The sequence below is a fragment of the Leptonychotes weddellii genome, chromosome X (genome assembly GCF_054177405.1).
Source record: "Leptonychotes weddellii isolate Sample4059 chromosome X, ASM5417740v2, whole genome shotgun sequence".
Classification (NCBI taxonomy): domain Eukaryota; kingdom Metazoa; phylum Chordata; class Mammalia; order Carnivora; family Phocidae; genus Leptonychotes; species Leptonychotes weddellii.
This window is the reverse complement of record NC_138385.1, coordinates 83377435-83403777: the sequence shown is the minus strand read 5'-3', so window position 1 is coordinate 83403777 and position 26343 is coordinate 83377435. Positions and strand designations below refer to the sequence as shown.

The following is a 26343-nucleotide window of genomic DNA, read 5'->3' as shown; positions in this document are numbered from 1 at the left end:
TGGGATCATGACCTGAGCCGAAGGCAGACGCTTAACCATCTGAGCCACCCAGGCGCCCCAAACTGCTAGCTTTCACTGGGCGTCTGGCTTGCTCTCCTCTTCCTTCCAAGATAAGACTGTCAAGAGTTATGTACACTCTTTTTGTCTACCAAGTGGCCACAAAGCCCATACCTATGAGACTCTGCCTAACCACAGGTTAAAAAAAAAAAGCCATCAGTGACTGTTTTAATGACTTCCAGCCACAACACGAAAGCTATCTAATGAACATGAAGAAAAATTAAAATGTGGGGGAATATGACTGGCACATATATGGGCTTTCTGTCCACCCTGTACTCTTCTCCCTACAATTCATTTAGTCTGCTTTAATCTGGCTCTTATCAACATTCCACTGAAATACCACAATCTCTCTGCTGCTAAATCCAGATATATTTTCTGGTCTCTATGCCCCCTTATCTCTGCAGCATCTGACAATACTGATCGCTCCCTTTTTTAGCCTCTTTGACAACATAGTAGCCTGGTTTCTTCCTACCTCTTTTGTCCCATTAACGTCTGTCTGGTTTTTGCCCTAAGTTGCTTCCTCTTTTCATTCTACATCCTTTTAACCAGTGATCATATCCACTAGTAGGCATTCAGTAACATTTAAAGGCTGAGGATTCCCAAATTGGTATCTTGAACATCATGCTCTCTCCAAGACTCCAGACACATATAGCCACCTGCCTACTACAGAGCACCATCTGGATATGCCCAAAGATAATTGTCAATATGTTCAAAAAGGAAATCCTCACCACAACCCTTCCCCAAATGCTCTCTGTTCTCTCCACGAATGTTACCACTATTCACTCAGTAACACTACGAGAAACCAGGGTGTGATCCCTGACTTCCCATTCTTGCACAACCAACTACAGGGTGAAACGAAGTGGTCATGGTTGCCACCCCAGTTCTGCCATTTGTTAGTGTCTAATAAAATACTCAATCCTTACACCTTTGAAATTTCACCTATAAAATGGAAATAATAGTAGGGCTGTAGTAAAATTTAAATGTCAAACGTTAGTAAGTCAGCATTAGTTACTATTATTCGGGCCATTTTTGAATGCTGTCATCAACATTATGGCTCCAACTTCGTGCTGCTCTCTCACCTCTGGTCTTGCCTTCCTCCCACATCACAGCCAGAGTATTTGTGTTCTAAGATGCAGATCTGATCATGCCCCCTCCACTCTGCATCCCAAAGGAACAGAGCCAGGTGTGATCCTGTGCATGGCTATCCTGTGCTACCTCCTCCTAGGGCATGAGACCATGATCATCCATCTGCCTGAGATGCTTTTCTTCCTCCCTCCCCACTGCTTCTCGAAGCCACATCGATCCTGCACACGTTGGTACTGATGGCACCTCCTCTAAGGGGGCTTCCACTGACAACCCCCTTCCCCAAGTCCTACCGCCATGCCTCTCCTCTACCCACACCGTGCTAGAGGACCCTCCACTGTGCTTTCACTGCAGGTTGTGCTTATCCTCACAGGCGCACTGAACACACAACACTGAAGCCACCAGTGTATCTGAAGGTCTCTCATATAAACTGTAGCTCTACCTAGAACATGCTGTTACACCACAGAGCGGGGGAAGTACTCAAAAATGATGGGAGCTTGTCCTAAGGACCTGGGAGCCAGTGTGAAAAGGCTCCCACTGGCCAAACCTGTGACAATTTGAGTACCAAAATAATTAAGGACAGTAATGAATTACAGGCCTGTAGAAAACAGGAACCCATGAGTCGCTATCAGTATTAAATACACATGTACATAAATGGAGAAGGGAGGACTTTTATTTATAGTAGAATCCAACTGGTAAACATGCAAGGAGTGCTGAAGCCTTAAAAAATCATTTTGCCGATATCACAGTACAGACTGCTTCAAGAAAAAAAATCATCAATGGATGCTAAATCTAGGAGTAGATTTGGATGAAGAGTAGTATGTATGAATGGCCTTCAAGTATCTCCCCCAAAGAACTGCTTATTAATTGCGGGTGGGGGGAAGGGGAATTACACAGTAGATAAATCAAACAGTATCATGATTAGCTAATCAAAATTAACATCAATGAGGGAAAGATGGACAACGTACACCTCTAGATGGGACACCCTGAGAAAATATATTACTTTACAGTATTCCAGTCAGGAATGCAGAACCTGAGGGGCGCCTGGGTGGCTCAGGTCATGATCCCAGGGTTCTGGGATCGAGTCCCACATCACGCTCCCTGCTCAGTGGGGAACCTGCTTCTCCCTCCCCCTCTGCCTTCTATTCCCCCTGCTTGTGCTCTCTCTCTCTCTCAGATAAATAAAATCTTAAAAAAAAAAAAAAGGAATGCAGAACCCGAAACTTATGAGGAAAGAGACAAAGCCAAAATGATAAATGTTCTATTTAAAAAAAAAAAAAAAAAAAAAGGAGGGGTGGAGACAGGGTGAGAATGTCATCTTAAAAATGCCAATGTCATAAAAGAAAAATATCACAGATTAAAGGAAAGAGAGTACATAACAACTAAATCTAATAACTAATCCTAGACTGGGTCCTATACTAAGTGGGGAAAATGTTACAAAAAAATGGATCAACTGACAAAATTGAAAGATGGTAAATTATGAAAAGTATTCCATTATGTTTAATTTATTGAACTTACTAAGTTTACTGAATTGATAACTGTGCTATGGTTCTATGTGAGACTACATTAGTTTTAGGAAATTAGGTAGTGAAATATTTAGGGGTAAACAGTATGACAACTTACTCTCAAAATGATTCAGGAAAAAAATATATACCATGTATGTGTACACGTGTCCCTGTACACAAACACACACACACGTACATGCACAGAAAGAGGGAACAAATAAAGCCAACAGGGGAAATGTTAATAGGTGAATATGGATCAAGGATATAAGGTGCTCTTTGTAAAAATTTTTACTCTTGCAACTCTGTACTTCTGGGATTATTTCCAAATAAAAAGTCAAAACAAAACAAAAAGGCTGTAGTTCTATTCAAGGGCTATGCTTTGTTCACCCCTGCATTTCCAGAGCCTGAGCTCACACTTGCTCAAATGTCTGTTAAATAATTAAATAATGAAGAGTCACTTTTACTATACCAAACCAATCTACCTAATAAAATAATTATATATAGACGAACCTTGTCCCCTACATCCTATACACACCCCCAATAAAATATTGGGGGATCAGGGATCACCCCTGTAGAACAATTTGTGAATGCTTAGGAAAAAGGGAAAATAGATTTAAGCTACTCAATCTTTAAGTATGTTTTTCCAGTTTTCCACTCTTAAAATATCCCTGATATCTGAAAAGCTAAATTCTACCAGATTAACAATCCAGGCTTAATTTAAAATGTACATTATTTCAAAGTCCTTAGTGTTAACTTTAGTCCTTAGGGTCAATTCAAACCTGTTTGAGGGCACCTGGGTGGCTCTGTCGGTTAAATGGCCAACTCTGGGTTTCAACTCAGGTCATGATCTCATGGTCGTGAGATAGGGACCCGTGTCAGACTCTGCGCTCAGCGAGTAATCTGCTTCAGATTCTCTCTCCCTCTAGCTTGCGTGTTCTCTCTCTCAAATAAATAAAATCTTTAAACCTGTTTGAATTACCCACCATTTTCATCAAAACAACAATCATCTGCCATTTTCACAGTAAGGTGATCTATAATTTGCACTAGCCAAAGGAGTCCTAGATGAATAACCCTGCCAAGTCACTGAAGGTCTAAGATAGCACTGTCTAATAAAAATATAATGCAAACCCCTTTAAATGTTCTAGTAGCCACCTGAAGCAAAAAGCAAAGGTGAAATTTCAATATATTTTATTTAATCTATCAAAAATAGTATTGTTTTACTATATGATCAATATAAAAATCACGGATGAGCTATTTTACATATTTCTCTCCAACGAGGTCCTTGAGATCCAGTGTGCATTTTATACGAACAGCACATCACAATTCAGGCTGGCCACGTTTCAAGTAGTCAGGAGCTACCTGCAGGCAGCTCTAAGGCTTTAGGATTTGCATTCAATTAAAAGGCTAAGACCTACAACTCTTAGATTCTATAATTCAGTATCTCCTTTGAGGGTATACAATTGATTAGGCACAGGGTCTGGCACAGACTAGGTATTCAATGAACATCTGTTAGGTGAAATAGAAAAGAAAAATGGAATTCACTGAATTTAATGGTAAGGATGACCTTAGTCATCAAATCTGCTTGTATTTACAGAAATGATGACAACTTTCCCACTAGGAAATGATACTTCAATACTTGAGGGGCTAACCATATTCAGAACACTTGCTAGCTATTTAACTGTTGTCAAAAAAGAGTTTCTGAAGCACCCAAAAGCTTAACTCAAGCTTCTCTAGTGGCTCCAAAGAACTGTTTTATTCATTTCTCAACCCTAATTTCAAGCCTTTAAAATATAAGGATAATACAACTGCCTCCTTACGAAAAAGAAAAGGCGACAAGGGTAAACAAAAACAAAGACGCTTCAGGCGTCAAGCAAGAGCTTGGGTTCTGTCCAGTTCTGAGCTCTTGGGAGCTGCTAGCTCTCCGCCAGCTCTGTCCACCTTTAAAACCTCAGGAGCCACCAATGCCAAAGTTACCATTAATTTCACCACTACTGCTATCCGATACCATTTACTGAACAACTGTGCCCTCCAAGGTAGCTGTGATTATCTCTAGCTTACAAATAAGAAAACAACCTCTGGGCGCCTGGGTGGCTCAGTCGGTTAAGCGTCTGCCTTCAGCTCAGGTCATGATCCCAGGGTCCTGGGATCGAGCCCCACATCGGGCTCCCTGCTCGGCGGGGAGTCTGTTTCTCCCTCTCCCACTCCCCTGCTTGTGTTCCCGCTCTCGCCGTGTCTCTGTCAAATAAATAAATAAAAATCTTTAAAAAAATAAAAAATTTTAAAAAATAAGAAAACCACCTCACAGAATGGGCATATGGCAGAATCACGACTCAAATCCAAGCCTGCCTTCTCCAAAGGCTGTGTTCTTTCCACTATGTCCCTGGTAGGTATCAAGGACACTGCCAGTAGGGTGAGAATGAGCGCCTTTCTTTGGGGAAAAAAAGACAAGAAACCCCCATCAACTTATCATCCAAAAAGGGGGTTACAGGGGTGGGAAGTGAAGGGCTCAGAGGGGTGCAAAGAACCCTTGTATAAATAAGCTCTTGTAGGACATATAAGAGGCAGAGCTAAAAGGAAAAAAATCGCCCTTAAGAGTTACAAATACTTGCCTTTGAAAAAAACATATTAAAAAATCATCTTTAAAATCAAAGCCAACAACTTACCCACAAAGATGGCTACCATCTGAAAAGATGATTTTTTAAAATTTATTTAAATTTTATTTATTTGGGGCGCCTGGGTGGCTCAGTCGGTTAAGCGACTGCCTTCGGCTCAGGTCATGATCCTGGAGTCCCGGGATTGAGTCCCGCATCGGGCTCCCAGCTCGGCAGGGAGTCTGCTTCTCCCTCTGACCCTCCTCCCTCTCATGTTCTCTGTCTCTCATTCTCTCTCTAATAAATAAAATCTTAAAAAAAATAAATAAATAAATTTTATTTATTTATTTGACAGAGAGAGAGAGAGCACAAGCAAGGGGAGCAGCAGAGGGAGAGTGAGAAGCAGGCTCCCCGCTGAGCAGGGAGCCCGACGTGGGGCTCAATCCCAGGACCCTGGGATTATGACCTGAGCCGAAGGCAGACGCTTAACCAACTGAGCCACCCAGGCGTCCCCTGAAAAGATGATTAACAGCAGACCTACTTTTCACAGCAAATATGAAAATGTCTTCTCTTTAAAGGATTATGTACGTAATCTGAACAGTGGTTAGCACTCTGCCCTATACAGTCATTTTCTTAAGCACTAACTGACATGGATGATCATTAAGTATTTCGCAATATACAACACTCTGAATAATTTCCTGATGATTAAAAACATGTTAAAATTCTTCTTTAAAAAAAGCAATTTCCTGGGGCGCCTGGGTGGCTCAGTCGTTGAGCGTCTGCCTTCGGCTCAGGTCATGGTCCCGGGGTCCTGGGATCGAGCCCCGCATCAGGCTCCTTGCTCAGCGGGAAGCCTGCTTCTCCCTCTCCTACTCCCCCTGCTTGTGTTCCCTCTCGCTATGTTTCTCTCTGTCAAATAAATAAAAAAAATCTTTAAAAAAAAAAAAAAAGCAATTTCCTTTCTGCTGAGAGGTTAAAACAGATAGTTTACAAATAGAAAGTATTCTAGCCAGTAAGATGAGCCTGTTTCCCTAAAAAACAAAGTTTTAAAATAAAGTACTACACTACGTTTTTGCATGTAATCCCACAGAATACAACTAAGATGAAACATTGGCCTATAGTATCTTATATTATAGATTTCGATGTGATGCACATCAAAACACACCATCTATTCCTGTCCAGATATTATCAATGTATGCAACAACTATGCTTAATAGATATGGACTTTGTTTCTTAACCTTTTAATAGGCTGCTTCTTTTATACAATTCTAAAGTGATGAGTCATGATCTGAAACCAACCAGAGGACTCAAGCAGTATCTGAACTGTGCTGGCTAGGCTGGGCTGTGACCTAACTCCTGGGACACCCTTGAAACACCCCCACTAAAGCACAGATGGCCACAGCTGTGGCTTGTGGAGCTGTGTAGGCGGTAACCCTAGATCAAAAATAAGAAGAAATACTAAAGGCATAAACCCCACGATCGTCATAGGGTTCTAAAGCCACATAAACCAAGAAGTTCTACAGGGTGGAGCCTTTGTGGTCTGTCAGCTTTGCGGGCAACTCCCAATTTCTGAGGGCAGCATGGAGATTAGGGGGCCCAGACGCTAGGCTCAGCGGTGGAATCACTCTGAGCCTTCTTCCAGGGGTGCAGCTACCCCCACCCCCATTCAGGAGTGCCAGCACCACAAGGCGCAGTGGGTTCTGATCCTCAGAAAGCAGCTACTGGGATTTCTCCAACAGAATTCCTCCTCCCAAACAGAGAGAAAGCTCCCCCAAAGCTCTGTTCTGATGCTGCCGTTCTCCGCACTCTAGAAAATGACCTCACACCTAGTGCTTTGTTTCCACAGCAAATATTTTCTGAGATCAGCAAATATGCAGGGTTGTGCGGTTATAGGCCTGAGTGTTTACTTCTGCCACATTTTAGCTCACTACCTAAAATAATTATAGCAGAGGTTACAAACCAATGGTCTATAGGCCAAATCCAGCCCACTGATCTGCTTGGTTTGACCTCAATAGTGTTAAAGAAAAAAGCTGAGCCACATTTTTTTTTTTTTTTGAAGATTCTTTATTTAAGTCATCTCTACACCCAAAGTGAGGCTCAAACTCACACCCGGAGATCAAGAGTCACGTGCTCCACTGACTGAGCCAGCCAGGTGCCCAGAGCCACACTTTATTTATTTATATATTTATTTATTTATTTTTAAAGATTTTATTTATTTATTCATGAGAGACAGAGAGAGAGAGGCAGAGGGAGAAGCAGGCTCCCAAGCAAGGAGCAGAGAGCCCGATGCGGGACTCGATCCCAGGACCCTGGGATCATGACCTGAGCCGAAGGCAGACGCTTAACCATCTGAGCCACCCAGGCGCCCGCCACACTTTAAAATAGAGAAATTTTACCTAACCACCCGGATACCCAACTTCTCGCTGAAAAAATCAGAAGCTACAGCAATAGCAGGCAAGTGGCTACAGCTGAGGCACGGCTGCACCCTGTAGAAGGGACACGTACTTTCCAGCCTGCCTACTGTCCACACTCCCTAGGCCGTCCCAGACACAGAGGCCTGAGGTTGCCTCACCCACTGGCATACCAGCAGGGTCTGTGCCACCTGCAATATGTTCCATAAAAGGTTTAAGGCCAGTACCATATCAGTCTAGTCTAGTGTGTCTCCACAGTCGGCTACTGATCCGGTAATTTGGGGTACAATAATGCTTCATCATGCAAGCTTGCCCCATGTGTCACAAGGTGGTTAGCATCCTGGCCTGTAAAATGCTAGAAGCGCCCCCAGGTGGTCCCTAGAGAGACAACAGTATCTCAGGCTGACAGCCACTGCTAGCATCTTAAGTTTGGTGAGGTGAACACTGCTGAGGTTTGAGGAAAAGTTAGCCTGGCCTTGAGAGAACTTTTAAGGAAAGGAATCATTCATTTTTCTGATTAGTCTGGCCCAGCCAAAAACCACTGAACAAAAACATGTATACTCATATAAACCTTTGGAATTTTCACCCATATTCTTGTTGCTTTGGAAGTTTTGGTTTTAGATGATATTTATTGAGCCATATGTACGTACCAGGCACCGGGCTAAGTGCTTTGTCTCATTTAACCCCCCTTATCCCACAGGAGAGGCAAATAATATCATCCACATTTTACAAATGAGGAAATGTGAGGCTCAGAGAGGGTAAATAATTTGCCTGTAGTCACAGAGTCAACAAGCAGCAAAGCTAGGAAACAAACATTATTCTCCTATACTTCTGGCTACATCGTAAGATTCTGATGATGTCAAAACTCTTAAAGACAGTTTAAATCAAAACCTGATTATAAAATAGAAGGGGTTTTTGTACTAGATAGTAAATTCTTCTAGGTAAGCAGCAACAAGAAGTGGCCAGTAGTGGAGCATAACTAATGATCTTTTACTGGTACAGGTAAGGGTTCCAATTTCAAGATTTTTCATGCATATGTAAAGGTGCAACTAAATAACAAGGAAGGGATAGGAATACGATATTGTTATTTCCCCTAAATGAGCCTTCCAAATGATTTCTAAGACAATCGTCCCACAGGATTTTGATTATAATGGAAACCATTCTGAAACAGTCACATATTCGTTGCATCTATCTTACATTCTACTATATTCTCAAAGGAGATATACTAGGGATCAATATTTATATTAAAAGAATCAAAAGTATCTTCATGTTAAATATAGTCCTCCAGAAACAGATAGAAGCATATTCAGTTTATTTTTTGTCTTTGTTTTTTTTTTTTTTTAAAGATTTTATTTATTTGAGAGAGAGAGAATGAGAGAGAGCACATGAGAGGGGGGAGGGTCAGAGGGAGAAGCAGACTCCCCGCCAAGCAGGGAGCCCGATGCGGGACCCAATCCAGGGACTCCAGGATCATGACCTGAGCCGAAGGCAGTCGCTTAACCAACTGAGCCACCCAGGCGCCCTTGTCTTTGTTTTTTTTAAAAGATTTTATTCATGTATTTCAGACAGAGAGAGAGAGAGCACGAGCGAGCGCACAAGCAGAGGAAGGGGCAGAGAGAGAAGGAGGCTCCGGGCTGAGCAGGGAGCCCGCCTGGGATCATGACCTGAGCCGAAGGCAGACACTTAACCGACTGAGCCACCCAAGCGCCCCCATATTCAGTTTAAATTTAAAATGAGCACCCATCCTCCCAAGTGAGTATCTGCTTGCTAGCTGCCACCTCTACAGAACCCATGATATGTGCCACTCCTGCTGCCCCCCCACGACCTCCCCAACAAAAATAAAAATAAAGGTACTTGGGATCTTTTCCCAATTCTGAGTATGCTAACAAAAAAGCAGGATATGAGTATTAGTTTTTTTACTCTTTATTTTTTTTAAAAAATTATTTTTTGGAGAGAAGGGGGGCGGGAAGGGAGCTCGAGCCAGCAGTGGGGAGGGGCAGACGGAGAGAATCCTGAAGCAGACTCCCAGCCCAGTGGGGAGCCTGACACGGGGCTTGATCCCACAACCTAGGAGATCATGACCCGAGCCAAAACTAAGAGCCAGATGCCCAACTGACTGAGCCACCCAGGTGCCCCAATTATTAGTTTTTAAGTCAGCTCTACGCCCAACATGGGGCTCAAACTCATGACCCCGAAATCAGGAGCCGCATCTTCCATCGACTGAACTACCCACGTGCCCCAAAGAAGTAGGATATTAAAAAATAAAGCAAAATGCCCTTATAGAGTGGTATATGAAAAAAGAAATGGGAAAGCCTTGATTCTTACTAGAAATATTTTGTTCATTTAGGAATACTGATTGGTGGTAGGAAAAAATGGTATCTAGGTTAGAAAAATCAAAGGTTTCCTACTATAAAAATATCTCAAGAACATTCTGGAAAAGGCAAAATTATAGAGAGAGCAAAAAGATCAGTGGTTGCCAGGGGTTTGTGGGGAGGGTTCATAGATGAAGCATAGGCAATTTTAAGGGGGTGAAATTATTCTGTATAATACTCTAATAGTAGATACATGACATCATGCACTTGTCAAAACCCACAGAACTTTATAATACAAAGAGTGAACCCTTTTTCTTTTTGAGGAGGCGAGGAGCAAGGGAAAGGGAGAGAAAGAATCTTAAGAAGCCTCCATGCCCAGCCCGGAGCCTGATGCAGGGCTCAGTCTCATGACCCTGAGATCATGACCTGAGCCAAAATCAAGAGTCAGATGCTTAATCAACTGAGCCACCTCGGCGCCCCAAGAGTGAGCCTTAAAGTATGCAAATTTAAGATCATTTAGTAGGTCAGGGGATCCCAGGAAGGAACAGACACCATATGACGTAATCTAACTGTATTACAAATGCGTGAAACAATGTCATTCCAGAGGGTTGGGGGGGAAAGGTGCTGACCTACATAATTTTGGAAATGAGTGGCATTTGTAAGACTAAAGTAAAGGCAAAAGGAAATATACATAAGCAACGCACTCTAGTTGATAAAGCTGTTTCCCATAGGGGTAGAAGTTAACAAAACTGATATACATCTATATTATATATATAATTTATATATATTATATATATAATTTATATATATACACACATATATATGTATATGTATATATACACACATATATATGTATACACACACACACACACACACACACACACCAGGAGTGAACAATTAAGTACATTGATGGTGAATGGTGAAAGCCAGGTTTCTCACTGTTTGGGACAGGTTACAGACAAGCAAGGAGAGAAGGCTAGAATGATCCATGTGGTAATGGATTAGGTTGAAGACATCAGTAAAAACTCATGCTTAGCTTAATATTGATATAAATATATAAAAACAGATACAGAGAAACATGTATAGACATGCATAAATATACAGATAGTGTATACGTGGGATTTCAGCTAACAGAGCCTAGAAACATCACCCCCCCAAAGTAGCAGTGAGCCTACCTAGTACTCAGATCTTGATTTCTAATAACATTAGCATTCTCTAATAAAAGGAACCAGGGCTTTGAGGAGAAATGGCTGATTCTAGAACTATAACAGGGGATACAGAGGATAAGTCTGGAGTATCTTACAATGCCTGAAAGTAAGGAAGTGCTCAAAAGGAACCCCACCCCATGACAATGGGGGCATGTTAAGGTAACACATGGGCCAACCAAAAGAGCTCATCAATGGCCAAGGCTAGAAAAATTTAAGCAACAAAATAAAGTAGTAAAGGAATATGACCCAAAGTATAAAATAATTATCCATGAACCTCTAATGATACAAAGAAATGACTAAATAAATAAGCAAATAGGGGAGAAGAGACAATCACCCATTCAGAAGAATTCCCAATAATTTATGTAGAACACCCGAAAGGAGATGCAGTATAACTTCCGACTCCTTAAGTGGCGACTACACAGTGCCTTCATTCCAAACAACACAGTACAAAAGAGAATTTAAAAAAAAAAAAAAAGCAACATTAGAGTGGAGAATGGAGAAAGCGGACATAAACCTTCTCAGCCAGGTGACCAAAGCCAACATTAACAGTGATAAATCATGATGACAGTACGTACTCTTGACGTGATGTGACAAGAATATAAGAATGGCACTTTACCTCTGTGGTCTTCCTCCCCAAAACCCAGAACACCAGTCTAACAATGAGAAAAACATCAGACAAATCCCGATTGAGGGACATTCTACAAAATACCTGATCAGTTCTCCTCACAACTGACAAGGTCATCAAACCAATGAAAGTCTGAGAAATTGTCACAGCAAGAGGAGCCTAAGGAGACATGACAACTAAACGTCATCCCGGTGGGATCCTAAAACAGAAAAAATACATTAGTTAAAAAGGAAAAGGGAGTGAACTATGGACTTTAGTTAATAACAGTGTTTCAATATTGGTTAATTAACTGTAACAAACGTACCATGCCAAGGTCATCTATTAATAATAGAAGAAACTGGGTACTGGGCATATGGGAACTCTCTGTATTATCCTCTCAGTTTTTCTGTAAAATTAAAACTGTACAAAACAATCTACTTAATTTTAAAAAATTTACCTCAAGATGATTTATGATCTCTGGCACAGGAGTCTTATTCACATCTCCAGCTCTAAAAGCACCTTCTTTTCAGTAGTCTAGAAAAGTGACAAAATGAGGAATTAGTTATCCTTTTGCTAACTTCCTAACTCAGTATGGAAACATAACAAAAACTCAAGACTTCTGGTGCTTATAGGTAACAGCACACAGGAGGCTAGACCACACTTTTAGGGCAGGTGGTTCCTTCCCAAGTACCATCACAAGCTGAATCATCATCATTTCTTTTGGGTCACAAGTATTTTCTACAGTAACTAAATTCTACATTATCCCAAGAAGAGAGCAGCAGTCCAGAAAAATAAAAAAATAACCCACCATTTGTTTTCTTAAGGCTTTTGAAGCACACCTGGTTGTGACGTAGCATCCTGAGCCCCCATCTATTTATAGAAGAAAGGATGAAGCCCAGGCCCTGCAAGCACGTAGGAAACTTTAAATTGTACGGCCAAAATAATAAGTATCTTTTTTAAAAAATGCTGACTATAATACAATCCATTTCTGTTCCATGAAGAGCAATTTATATAAAGAACAGTAACCTTACTGGCTTATTTTGACAGATGAGTATTCTCTCTCCCCATCATTCAGAAACTACGATAGTCCCCTCTCACATGTGGTTTCGCCTCCTGCAGTTTCAGTTACCCGTGGTCAACTGCAGTCCAGAAGCAGAGGATCCACCTTCCAACATAGCATCAGAAGGTCAATAGTGGCCTAACGCTATGTCACAGTGCCTATGCCATTCATCCCACTGTAGATCAGGCAGGCATTTTATCATCTCACATCATCATCATAAGGGTGAGTACAGTACAATAAGCTTTTTTTAAAAAAATATTTTATTTATTTATTTCAGACAGAGAGAGAGAGAGCACAAGCGAGGGAGAGGGGAAGAGAGAGAAGCAGGCTCCCGGCTGGGCAGGGAGCCCAACGCGGGGCTCAATCCCAGGACCCCAGGACCATGACCTGAGCCGAAGGCAGATGCTTCACCAACTGAGCCACCCAGGTGCCCCTAAAATAAGCTATTTCTTTTCAAGATTTTATTTATTTATTTGAGAGAGAGAGAGAATGAGAGAGAGCACGAGAGGGGAGAGGTCAGAGGGAGAAGCATACTCCCCGCTAAGCAGGGAGCCTGATGTGGGACTCGATCCTGGGACTCCAGGATCACGACCTGAGCTGAAGGCAGTTGCTTAACCAACTGAGCCACCCAGGTGCCCCAAAATAAGCTATTTTAAGAGAGACACCACATTCACATAACTTTCATTACAGTATACGGTCATAAATATTCTATTTTATGACTATTAATCTCTTCCTGTCCCTACTTTACAAACTTTATCACAGGTTATATACAGAAAAAAACAGAGTAGGGACGCCTGGGTGGCTCAGGCATTAAACGTGTGCCTTCGGCTCAGGTCATGATCCCGGTGTCCGGGGATCGAGCCTCGCGTTGGACTCCCTGCTCAGCGGGCAGTCTGCTTCTCCCTCTCCGGCTCCCCCGATTGTGTTCCCTCTCTCGCTGTCTCTGTCAAATAAATAAATAAAATCTTAAAAACAAAACAAAACATAGTATTATGGGGTTTGGTACTATCTGCAGTTTGGGGGATCCACCGGGTATCTTCAAACATATTCCCTGTGGATAAAGGGGGGGGAACTACCATACCTTCATCCAGTAAACCTAATAAACCAATGTTAACTTTATCATTTGGGGGCAAATAATGCCTTATATCAGAGGGACCACAGATACAAGTCTCTAATTAATCTCCTGACTGAACCTCATTTTATAACCACAGGAGAGTTAACATACCCTGTTTATCTGTATATTTTCAGCACTTTACCATATTTTTTCTTACTTTTTAATTTCTCAATTACTTTATCTTAAACATTACCCAAAAAATGAGCAAAAGTCCTGGGCACCTACATGAATGCTGTTTTCTACCACATGTAATAGCTTTTTCAGATCTCTGATATGACAATGAGAAATCCACCCCACATTCATGCTAACTTTCTCCCAGTGACCTAAATCACCACAGTTTTCTCCCCTTCCTAAATGCCCAAAAAGTCATGCGTTTATTACCACTATGAACACCTGAAATAATGTTTTTTAACTTTTTATTCTCCTCTAGGTATTATCACTGTAAATCTTGAGAACAAAAAACCAACAGTGCCTTGTGCACACTAAATACTTAGTATAAATGACAAAATACAGGATTTTACATTAATTGGGAATCAAGGTGTTTCAAGGTCTTGTTTTTTTTTTAAACAAAAGGGTATTTATTTGTAAAAAGCCAAAGGGGCTCCTTAGGCAACAGGACAGACAGGCCGGCTTCTCAGGGGTCGGGGGCATTTGGGCAGATGTGCTTGAGTAGGGGGAGGGGGTGCCCTCTGAGTCCTGTGTGTCACCCTGGTCTGCCCTGCGGACAGGCGGCACTAGCTCAAAGACAGGGTAAACTCCAAAGGCCTCAGCCTCCAGCAATTCTGGAACAGAATCCTCCTTGGTCAGCACTGGGGTTCATCAGTGCTGCCTGCAGTAATGCTCCCGGGATTGCTCTCTTTAGCCCAGCCATGGGGGCCGAGCATCCTCTGCGACCCCTTCTGGTGGTCTGGCAAGTGACAGGGCAGCTGGGCTGGCAGATGCCCCCAGGGCTGGGCTCGGTGCCCTTTTGCAGGGAGCCTCCCGAATGGAAACTGATTATGGTTCTCAGGGAGATCCAGCAGGATGAGGAGGGCCACCCTGCGCCCGGGGACTGGTGTCCCTGCCCTGCCACTCTAGGCCTGAGGACTTCTCTGCACCCCCACCTGCCCTCTGTCACTCTTCCTCCTGGGGATCCACCACTAGCACCCACTTGAAGATATGAAGGGAAGTGTTGCCCACAGTCACCCAGGACATCTCCCATCTCCAGACCTTCTCGATGGTTGCCATCACTTTCCTGATGTCATCCTTACCCCAGCTCTGGGTCTCAGTCCATATGGTCCAGCCAGCCATGCTGGCAGGGCCAAGGTCGAGGCTGCGGGTGGGCTGCCTCCCCTCCGGCTGGCTTAGGCTCGGCACCAGACCCGGGTGCCGCTCTCTTGGCCTGCCGTCCCTCCCTCCAAGGTCTTCATTAGGTCAATTCTTAATGGCATTATTTAAAAAGAAAGACAGGACAACTGACTGGTAACACATGCTAGAGGCAGATCATATCCACATTTTATTAAAGAGATTACTTATAACAGTGTTTTTCAAATGGTAAGTTGTGGCCTATTAGTGAATTGTGTAACAAATTTATTGGGTGATGACAAGTATTTAAGGAAAAAAAAGAAATGTCATAGAAAGTATCAGAGTGCTTTATACACAACAATGGTCAACAGTGGTTCAAAAAACTTGTTTGAGTGTGGATATGTATTAAATCATGATTTAAATGTGTTGTTTTTTATTTTTTTGTTTTACTGTGGGTTTCTATGAGAAATACTGACTTACAATATAGCAAGGTATTATAGGTTATGTAAGAAAGAATATTTACTACCTTTCCATTTTACTTTTATCTGAATAGATGGCAGCTTTCTAATTAACCAAATGGAGTTGAGAAACATCTGGATATAAAAGCCAAAACATCTCTTTATGTTATGAATTTTTATGTGACTTTATCTTTCTCAAATGCAGCCTCAATGTGTTTTGTGTGGCTTCCTCACATACTACTGGAGGTTCCTGCCTTCTAAAAAGATTTTTTTAAGTAATCAGTTTCCTAAACCCAGAAATTCAAGATCACAAACTGTGGGAATTTCCAAGGTAAGAAAGATGAACAAAAATATCATTTATAATCATTTATTTAACAATGACAAACCTGATAATCCTCCCAAATCCACTGTTCATTCATTTAACAAAATCTGAGCACGCAGCTTAGAGGTAGAGAAGACCCATGCCCTCAAAGAAACACAATGACAGAGTAGAGTGGGATTAAGTTTTATAATAAGTTGTCAGATACAGAAACAATTAAAATAAGACAAGGAAAAAGAGCATGAAGGAAAGCTTCATCGAAGAGATGATATTTAAGCTAGGTTGCAAAGAATAGGATTTTCTGAAATAAAAACAATAGAAATAGAAAGTTGGAAGGAACTCTACGCATCATGTAACCAAGTGGCTCCCAACTGGGGATGATTTTGCCCAAAAAGGCACATTTGGAAATGTCTGCAGACAATTTTAGATGTCATAGTGGAGAGAGATGCTACTGGCATTTGGTAGGCAGAGGCCAAGGACACTGCTCAACATCCTACAGGCATAGGACAGCCCCTGACACCAAAGAATTATCTGGCCCCAAATGTCAATAGTGCCAAGGTTGAGAAACCCTGAATCCAACCTCAGTACAATCCCCTTGTTTTACACAAGAAGGTAACTGAAAGCCACAGGGATTTTAAAATTTGCTAAAAAAGCTAAGTTTATAAAACAGGCCTCATAACATCTTGTCACATGTTATTATACTAGGAAACATGTTTTAAAAGAGTGGGAACATTTGTATAAGGTGGAAAAACAAACTATCTAGATAGAAATCAAAGGTGATATTATTATACCGTCTTTCTTGAAACAGATCTATCAATGGCTCAAAGCAAGAATGATGCTACCATTTAAAAAATTATACCCGTATTTGTTTATAATACTAGATTTATCATCTATACAACTCGGTTGTTGAACACGGACCTGTAAGAAAAATTACAACAAAAACTAGGAAGTTGGAAGATCAGCATATGCACACATCACACTCAGTTACTCCTGAGGGCAGGTCTTTGAAGCTCTACCAGCTCAAGCCACAACCACTGGGTGTCTGGAACCTGGGTAGGATTTGCCCCTTTAATTCAAAATCAACTGCTAAATTACCCTTCCGTTGGCTGGTGAGGTTTCTAATTAAAACAATGAAATCTACAAAGACCTCCTTAGGGTCCTGAATTAAGGGCCTGGACATCTGAGGTTACCTGGACATCTTTTATTTTCTCATCCTTGCTATTCAATGCACAAAAGGGATGGGAGTGAGGGGATAAGATAAACATGTTAACAGCAACACAGATTAGATTTCAAAAAAGGTTGTTGTTCTAATAACTACAGAAATAAAGACATATATATAGATACACACTCCTTACCTCCAATTTTTCAAATGATGAAGCTTCAAATAAGATACCTTGTCCAGTTTGACACACAACAATTCACGGTGAAAAACTTGAGAAAAGGCTGCAGACACTATCCTAAAAAAATTAAAGACCCAACAGGTAAGATTTCAACTATGAAAGGTTTAAAGAAAAGAGCATGAGCAAGTTATACAGCGAATAAATGGTCATGAAAGAGAAAGCAGCTGTTTGTACCGCTTTACTACATGAAATTCCAGAGAATAAAGTTGATGTTCCATCAATACTAATAGAAAGTTCACCTGACTGTATCAGTCACCTTGTTCCCCTTCCCACTAAGTCACTTCCAGTACCTAAGGGAGAGCCGGCAACAGCAGAGGGTTAGGGTTAGGGCAAAGCTTTTCTGAGGTTTCGTCTTCACAGAAAGCTAGCAAGAGGAACTTTAACTGCATCTCTGCCAAACCATCAGGGGTCCCTACAGCTCCCCATTTATACTAGCCATTAAAATTAATGGGTTTCAGGCTCTTTAAGAGCCATAGGTCTTAAAATTTAAATGACTCCATACCAAGTCTAAGTTATTCTCCGGTAAAGTAAAGGATTTTTTTAGATTTCCACACCCCAAATGAGCACCACACCCTCACTGCAAAGCCCAACAGCAAAGAGGGTATATGGTTCTTTGTCACCTGCTATACCTTCTCAATAGAATTACAACTGCTCACTAAAGACTGGGAGGCCCTCCCCATAACCCAACTCACAAAGTCACTCATCTATCACTCAAAAATATGAAAAAAGAAAAATACTTGATCATAAGCCTCAGTGAAAAAATAGCCTTATATAAAGAGGAAAGCAGAAATAAGTACATACCTATCAATAATTACTTTAAATGTAAATGGACTAAAGCTCCAATAAGAAGATACAAGGTTAAGGGTTGCCTGGCTGTCTATCAGTACAGCATGCAACTCTTGATTTCAGGGTCATGAGTTCAAGCCTCATACTGGGTGTGGGGCCTACTTAATTAAAAAAAAAAAAAAGATACAGGGTCACTCAATGAATTAAAAAAACAGGAACCATCTATACACGGTCTACAAGAGAGTCACTTTAGAACTAAAGACACATGTAGACTGAAAGTGAAGGGATGGGAAAGCATTTATCATACAAATCAAGTGAGGAAAAAAAAAAAGCCAGGGTAACAGGGGCACCTGGGTGGCTCAGTCGGTTAACCACCTGACTCCTGATCTCAGATCAGGTCTTGAGCTCGGGCCATGGGTTCAGGCCCCATGTTGGGCTCCACAGCCTATTTAAAAAAAAAAAAAAGCTTACTGTGTACAAAAGCCAGAGTAGCAACACCTATATCAGACAAAATAGACTTTTTTTTTTTTTTTAAGATTTTATTTATTTTTTAGAGAGCGAGCGAGAGAGAAACAGCATGAGAGGGGAGAGGGTCAGAGGGAGAAGCAGGCTCCCCGCTGAGCCGGGAGCCCGATGTGGGACTCAATCCCAGGACCCTGGGATCATGACCTGAGCCGAAGGCAGACGCTTAACCATCTGAGCCACCCAGGTGCCCGACAAAATAGACTTTAAAACAAAGACTGGAGCAAAAGACAAAGAAAGGCACTACATAATGATAAAGGAAACAATGCAATAAGAGGATATAATAATTGTACGCATCTTTGCACCCAACATAGGTGCACCAAAATACATAAAACAATTATTAACAGACAGAAAGGGAGAAACAGACAGTAATGAAATAACAGTAGCGGACTTTAACACCCCACTTCTATCAACAGATAGATCATTCAGACAGAAAATGAAAAGGAAAGAATGGCTTTAAACGGCACATTAGACCAGATGGACCTAACAGATATAAACAGACCATTCCATCCAAAAACAACAGAATACACATTCTTTTCAAGTGCACACGGAACATTCTCCAGAAGATATCATGTAAGGCCACAAAACAAATCTCAATAATTTTAAGAAAACTGAAAACACATCAACCATCTTTTCCGACAAAAACAGTATGAAACTACAAATGAATTACAAGAAAAAAATCTGGAAAACACAAATACATGTAGGCTAAACAACATGCTACTAAAAAATGGGTCAACCAAGAAATCAAACGGGAAATCAAAAAAATACATGGAGACATATGAAAATGAAAATATGCTGGTCCAAAATCTTTGGGATGCAGTAAAAGCACTTCTAAGAGGGAAGTTTATAGCAATACAAGCCTTCCTGAAGAAATGAGAAAAATGTCAGGTAAACAACCTAACCTTACTCCTAAGGAAGCTAGGAAAAAACAAGGCCCAAAACTAGTAGAAAGAAGGAAATAGTAAAAGATTACAGGAAAAATAAATACATAGAGACTAAAAATAAAATAAAAAAAGATCAATGAAACCAGGAGCTGGTTCTTGAAAAAGATAAAATCGATAAATCTTTAGCCAGATTCATCAAGCAAAAAAGAGAGCTCAAATAAATAAAATCAGAAATGAAAGAGAAGTAACAACTGACACCACAAAAACATGAAGGACTGTAAGAGACTACTACCAAAAACTATGCAGCATGAAAATGGACAACCTAGAAGAGATGGCTAAATTCCTAGAAACATATAATCTTCCAAAACTGAATCAGGAAGAAATAGAATATTTGAACAGAATGATTACTACAGTCGCAATAAAACTGAATTAGTAATCAAAAAACTTACAAAAAACAAAAGTCTAGGACCAGACAGCTTCACAGGTGAATTCTACCAAATATTTAAAGAGTTAATACCTATCCTGCACAAAGTATTCCAAAAAATAGGAAGGAAAACTTCCATTATCATTCTATGACACCAGCATTACCCTGATACCAAAACCAGACAAAGATACTACAATAAAAGAAAATTACAGAGCAATATTCCTGATGAACACAGATGCAAAAATCCTCAACAAAATATGAGCAAACCAAATTCATTATTACATTAAAAGAATCACTCACTGTGATCAGTAGGATTTATTCCAAGGATGCAAAGGTGCTACAATATTCGCAAATCAATGAGATACATCAAATAATCAAGAGAAAGGATAAAAACCTTATGATCATCTCAACAGATGCAGAAAAAGCACTTGACAGAGTACAACATCCACTCACAATAAACACTCCCAACAAAGTAGGATGAGAGAACATACATACGTCAATACAATAAAAGCCATATATAAAAACCCACAGCTAACAGCATACTCAACAACAAAAAAGTGAGAGCTTTTCCTCTAAGACCAGGAACAAGACAAGGATGTCCACACTCAACACTTTTGCTCAACATAGACCTGGAAGTCCTAGTCAGAGCAATCAGACAAGAAAAAGAAAAAAAAAAAAAAGGCACCAAAGTGGTAGGGAAAAAGTAAAACTCACTATTTGCAGATGACATGATACTATATAGAAAAAACCCTAAAGGCTCCACCAAAAAATTATTAGAATTGATAAATGAATTCAGTAAATTGCAGGATATAAAATTAATATACAGAAATCTGTTGCATTTCTATACACTAATAATGAAGTAGTAGAAACAGAAATTAAAACAATTCCATTTACAACTGCACCAAAGAGAATAAAATACCTAGGAATAAACTTAACCAAGAAGGTGAAAGACCTATACTCTGAAAACTATAAAACACCGATGAAAGAAACTGAAGAGATACAAATGGAAGGATACTTTGTACTGATGGATTAGAATATTTTTTAAATATCCATAATACCCTAAGAAATCTATACATTCAGTGTAATCCCCATTGAAACACCAGGAGTGCTTTTCACAGAACTAGAACAAATAATACTAAAATCTATATGGAATCACAAAAGACCTTGAATAGCCAAAGCAATCTTGAGAAAGAACAAAGCTGGAGGTATTACAATCCCAGATATCAAGACATACTATAAAGCTGTAATAATTAACACTATGGTACTGGCACAAAAACAGACACATAGATCAAAGAAACAGAATAGAGAGCACAGAAATAAACCCACACTTAGTCAATTAAGCCATGACAAAGGAGGCAAGAGTATACAATGGGGAAAGGAGTCTCTCTAATAAATGGTGCTGGGAAACTGAACAGCTACATGCTAAACAACGAAAATGGACCACTTTCTTACACCATACACAAAAATAAACTCAAAATGGATTGAAGACCTAAATGTAAGACCTGAAAATACAAAACTCCTCGAAGAAAACATAGCTAGTAATTTCTTTGACATCAGCCTTAGCAACATTTTTCTAGATATGTCCCCCAGGCAAGGGAAACAAAAGCATAATTAAACTATTGGAACTACACCAAAATAAAAAGCTTTTACACAACAAAGAAAAGCATTAACAAAATGAAAAGGCAACCTACTGAATGGGAAAAGATACTTGCAAATGATATTAACTGATAAGGGGCTAATATCCAAAATATAAAAAGAACTTCTAACAACTCAAGGCCAAAAAAACCCTCAAATAATCTGACTAAAAAAATGAGAAGACCTGAATGGACATTTTTCCAAAGACATACAAATGGCCGACACATAAAAGATTCTCAGTCATCAGGGAAATGCAAATCACAATGAAATACCACCTTAAACCTGTCAGAATAGCTATTATCAAAAAGACAAGAAATAACAAGTGTTAGGAAGGATGTAGAGAAAAGGGAATCTTCATTCACTGTTGGTGGAAAGGTAAATGGGTATAGCCACTGTGGAAAACAGTATGGAGGTTCCACAAAAAATTAAAAATAGAAATTCCACTACTGGGTACTTACCCAAAGAAAATGAAAACATTAATTCGAAAAAATACATGCACCCTTATGTTTACTGCAGCATTATTTACAATAGCCAAGATATGGGAGCAACTCAAGTGTCCATCTGTAGATGAATGAACGAATGAAGATACAGCATGTATGTGTGTGTGTGTGTATGCGCGCGCATGTGTGTATGATGGAGTATTACTCAATCATAAAAAATGGTTATCTTGCCGGGATGCCTGGGTGGCTCAGTCGTTAAGCGTCTGCCTTCGGCTCAGGTCATGATCCCAGGGTCCTGGGATCGAGCCCCGCATCGGGCTCCCTGCTCCGCGGGAAGCCTGCTTCTTCCTCTTCCACTCCCCCTGCTTGTGTTCCCTCTCTCACTGTGTCTCTCTCTGTCAAATAAATAAAATCTTTAAAAAAAAAAAAAAAAATGGTATCTTGTCATTTGAGACAACATGGATGGGACCTAGAAGGTATTGTGCTAAGTGAAATAAATCAGAGAAAGACAAATACCATATGATTTCACTTACATGTAGAATCTAAAAAGCAAAACAAACAATAAAACAGACTCTTAAATGGAGAGAACAAACTGATGGTTGCCATAGGGGAGGTGGGTGGGGGAATGGGTGAAACAGACAAAGGGGAGTAAGATGTGCAAACTTCTAGTTATAAAATAAGTCACTGAGGGTGCCTGGGTGGCTCAGTCGTTAAGCGTCTGCCTTCAGCTCAGGTCATGATCCCAGGGTCCTGGGATTGAGTCCCACATCGGGCTCCCTCCTTGAGGGGAAGCCTGCTTCTCCCTCCCCCACCCTCCCTGCTTGTGTTCCTGCTCTCGCTATCTCTGTCTCTGTCAAATAAATAAATAAAATCTTTTTTAAAAAAATAAATAAAATAAAATAAAATAAGTCACTGAAATGAAAAGTAACACAGGGAATGTAGTCAGTAATATTGTAATAATGTTGTTTGGTGACAGATGGTAACTACACTTGTGGTGAGCACTGAGTAAAATCCTATTATTATAGAATTGTTGAATCAGTGTATTGGACATCTGAAACTAATGTAACACTGTACACTACTTACACTCAATTTAAAAAAGAAGAAAGCAGTCTTCAGTTCCCCAAAAGGCATTATTAACAACTCAAGAACTGACTAGATATTTTAGGTTAACCAAGTAGCCCTACTGAATGAGGAAAAATTCTTCTACAGAGAAAGATTACAGCTAATAATGGCAGAAGTGACCAAACCAGAACAATCACTACTTTGTTTTATTTATTAATAAGTAAACTCTACGCCCTATGTGGGACTTGAACACATAACCCCAAGATCAAGAGTCACATGCTCTACCAACTCAGCCATCCAGGTGCCCCTCAATTTTTTAATTTTTAATTAAATAACTAATCCATGCATTGGTAATCAATGGATAGTAAAAGAATTAGGTAAAAAGTGGGGCTTCATGAAGGGATCAGGATGTTATCACCTGAGCCTGCTGACAAATCAAACTATATAAAAAAATTTTTTAAAGAACCAGGGAAACTTGAACATGGACAAAATACCATATCAGCTATTAAGAAATCATTATCAGGTGTGTTGTATATGATAATGCATTATTGCAGTAATGCAAGAAAAGGTGCTGTTTTAGAGACGCATTATTTAGGAATAAAACAATGTCTTAGATATGCTATAAATTCTCAGCAGAACAGTGGGCTGGGGGAAGAGGAAACAAGTATGGTGAAATGTTGATGACCGCAGCACAGAGTTTCACTGAACTTAATTTGTGTACATTTCGAAATGTTCACAAATAAAAAGGCAAAAATAAAAAGCAATCAGCTAGGAGTCACTGCGGAGTCCTTTAAGGAGAAAACATCAATGAATTCAAATTAACATTTAAAAGTTGACCATTTTCATTATTTTGTACAGAGACTGCAGAAAAAGAAGCTGGGGATATAAAACTACTGCAAGGCTTCTTAAGGCAGTCCAGAGAGAAAATCCTTAAAAAGCCAACACTGTTCAATTTAACTATCAGTTTAATATTAATATTAAAATTAGTAATCCTATTATTATAATTATTACATTATCATTTATAACTGATTATATTACACATATTAATCTACATATTTAATGAAAAGTTGTTATATGCAACGCTCTGCAATAAGTGATAAAGCAAGATTGTGAAGCCCATGCCCTGTTTTAAAGCTTCCACTTGAGCTGGTGAAAAAGAACATACTGCATACCCTAGTAACACACAGTTCAGAGAAGGGAGAGATGGGTTCAGGTAAATCAAGTTTACTGAAGAAAAATAATTAAAGTAGACAACAAAATAGAGGAGTTTAAAAAAGGAAGGGAAAAAATGCAAATGTTCTGATGAGGATATTCAAAAGATAATGGCACCAGTCACAGTTCTATCAACATTTTATTTTTTATTTTTTTTAAGATCTGAGAGAGAGAGAGAGAGAGCGCGCGCGCACCCAAACAGGGACAGAGGGCAGAGGGTGAGGGAGAGGAGGAGACTCCCCACAGAGTGCAGAGCCCCACACGGGGCTCAAATCTCACGACCCTGAGACCATGACCTGAGCCGAAAGCAAGAGTCTGATACCTAACCAACTGAGCCACCCAGGCGCCCCTCCATCAACATTTCAGAGCATGACAGATTTCAGTGGGACAGGAGGCAAAACTAATAAATGAACTTTCAAGAAAAGAATCCTTACAGGGATTTAAAAAAATAGTTCTTGAAAAAAAAAATGGAGTAATATTGAATTTGAGGCCACATCCGCATACCCTTTAATATGTAGTAAACGAACACTATGTGACTGAGTATACTCCAAGTAAACAAGGACATCTGACATTCACAGACCTAATGTAACTGTTCAAGGTTACCATAACCAGGGCACTGCAAATACGATGTGAGCACCATGCAGAAGCAGAGGCACCACCGTACTTGTGGTGAAGCACTGACTCTAATGCTGCCAAAAGGGTCCAAGGCAGAAACGCTTTTTGTTCCCCCTAAGATTCACGTGATCAGAGCAAACAAGATTTTGACTAGTATCTTAATCAAGAGTGATTAGAGAATAAGAAAAGAAGCCTTACAGAAGATATCCAGTAAAGGAGTTAGAGTTTGATTTTAACCATAAGAATGACAAGGATGGCAAATATGTTAGGGGAAAAAAAGGTATGTCTCAGAACTGGAAAAACTGAAACATGTCTAAAGAGAAGGAAAGGGACTGACTGTACATGTGGGGAAGAGAAAAGACTAGTAACAAAGCAAGCTTTCCAACAGGGCAGCGGAGTTGGCAAATTCCAGAGCTTAGTGGAACCATGTTCTAGAAATGGCCGGGGCGGGGGGAAGTCAGTGAGGATCGGATATGAAGGAGTTATCTCCCAACTGTCTCAATCCTTAGGACATGAGTCATGAAGTCATTCTATCATTTAGTTTATAGAAAGAAAAAAGCATAACATGACAAAACTGGGCAATCAGTGAGTATCTACAGACAAGCTTTAACAGGTCACAAGAGATGAAAAAACGCTCTAGTGGTCATTGTCCTTAACCAGGTGTAGAGCCACAGACAAGTCACTTAACTTCTCTTAGGCCCTGTTTCCTAATCCTTTGTGTAATACCACATAACTATCACACCACCTCACAAGGCTATTATGGAAACTATACAAAGAAGGAAAACGGTTCTCACTTGTAAAGGACTATATTAATTTTTTTTTTAAAGATTTGATTTATTTATTTGACAGAGAGATAGCACAAGTAGGCAGAGAGAGAGGGAGAAGCAGACTCTCCACTGAGCAGGGAGCCCGACGCGGGGCTCGATCCCAGGACCCCGGGATCACAACCCGAGCCGAAGGCAGCCGCCCAACTGACTGAGCCACCCAGGTGCCCCAAGGACTATATTAATTTATGAGGCTGTTTGAGAGCTCTCATAGGACAGCAAAAAGGAAACTCTGCACAACGGCATCTTTCTTTCTATTTCAAAAGGACAGATATATATCTTACCTACAAACAGATAAACTGAGACATATGTAATGATGATAAAAGTGTAGCTAGGAAAGCATTCTTTTCTACGACATTAAAAAAATTAGTTGATATTGCACATCCCAATTTCAATAGCAATGAAGAGGGATTCCACGTTCTGAGACTCATTCCAGACACTATTTTTGGCTGAAACTTAAATATAACAAATGTGTCCATTGTCAAGGTCTAGAAACTGCCCAACGTTGAAGAGACTTAAAACACTGAGTATTC

The 26343-nt window shown here is 40.3% G+C and overlaps 1 protein-coding gene and 1 pseudogene across 3 annotated transcripts in view; both read right to left on the bottom strand.

Moving 5' to 3' along the window:
- Nucleotides 1-26343, bottom strand: part of TAB3 (TGF-beta activated kinase 1 (MAP3K7) binding protein 3) — a 90326-nt gene that overhangs the window by 40765 nt on the left and 23218 nt on the right. For 2 of the 3 annotated variants that reach the window (XM_031029366.2, XM_031029365.2), the window contains exons 2-4: nt 17362-17463; nt 12229-12305; nt 11877-11991 (exon numbers count right to left, since the gene is read on the bottom strand). The gene's annotated coding sequence lies outside the window, so the exon portion shown is untranslated. The remainder of the gene's footprint in view (nt 1-11876; nt 11992-12228; nt 12306-17361; nt 17464-26343) is intronic. The other variant, XM_081809019.1, reaches the window with a different exon arrangement.
- On the bottom strand, nt 12504-15235 carry LOC102748963 (B-cell CLL/lymphoma 7 protein family member C pseudogene; annotated as a pseudogene).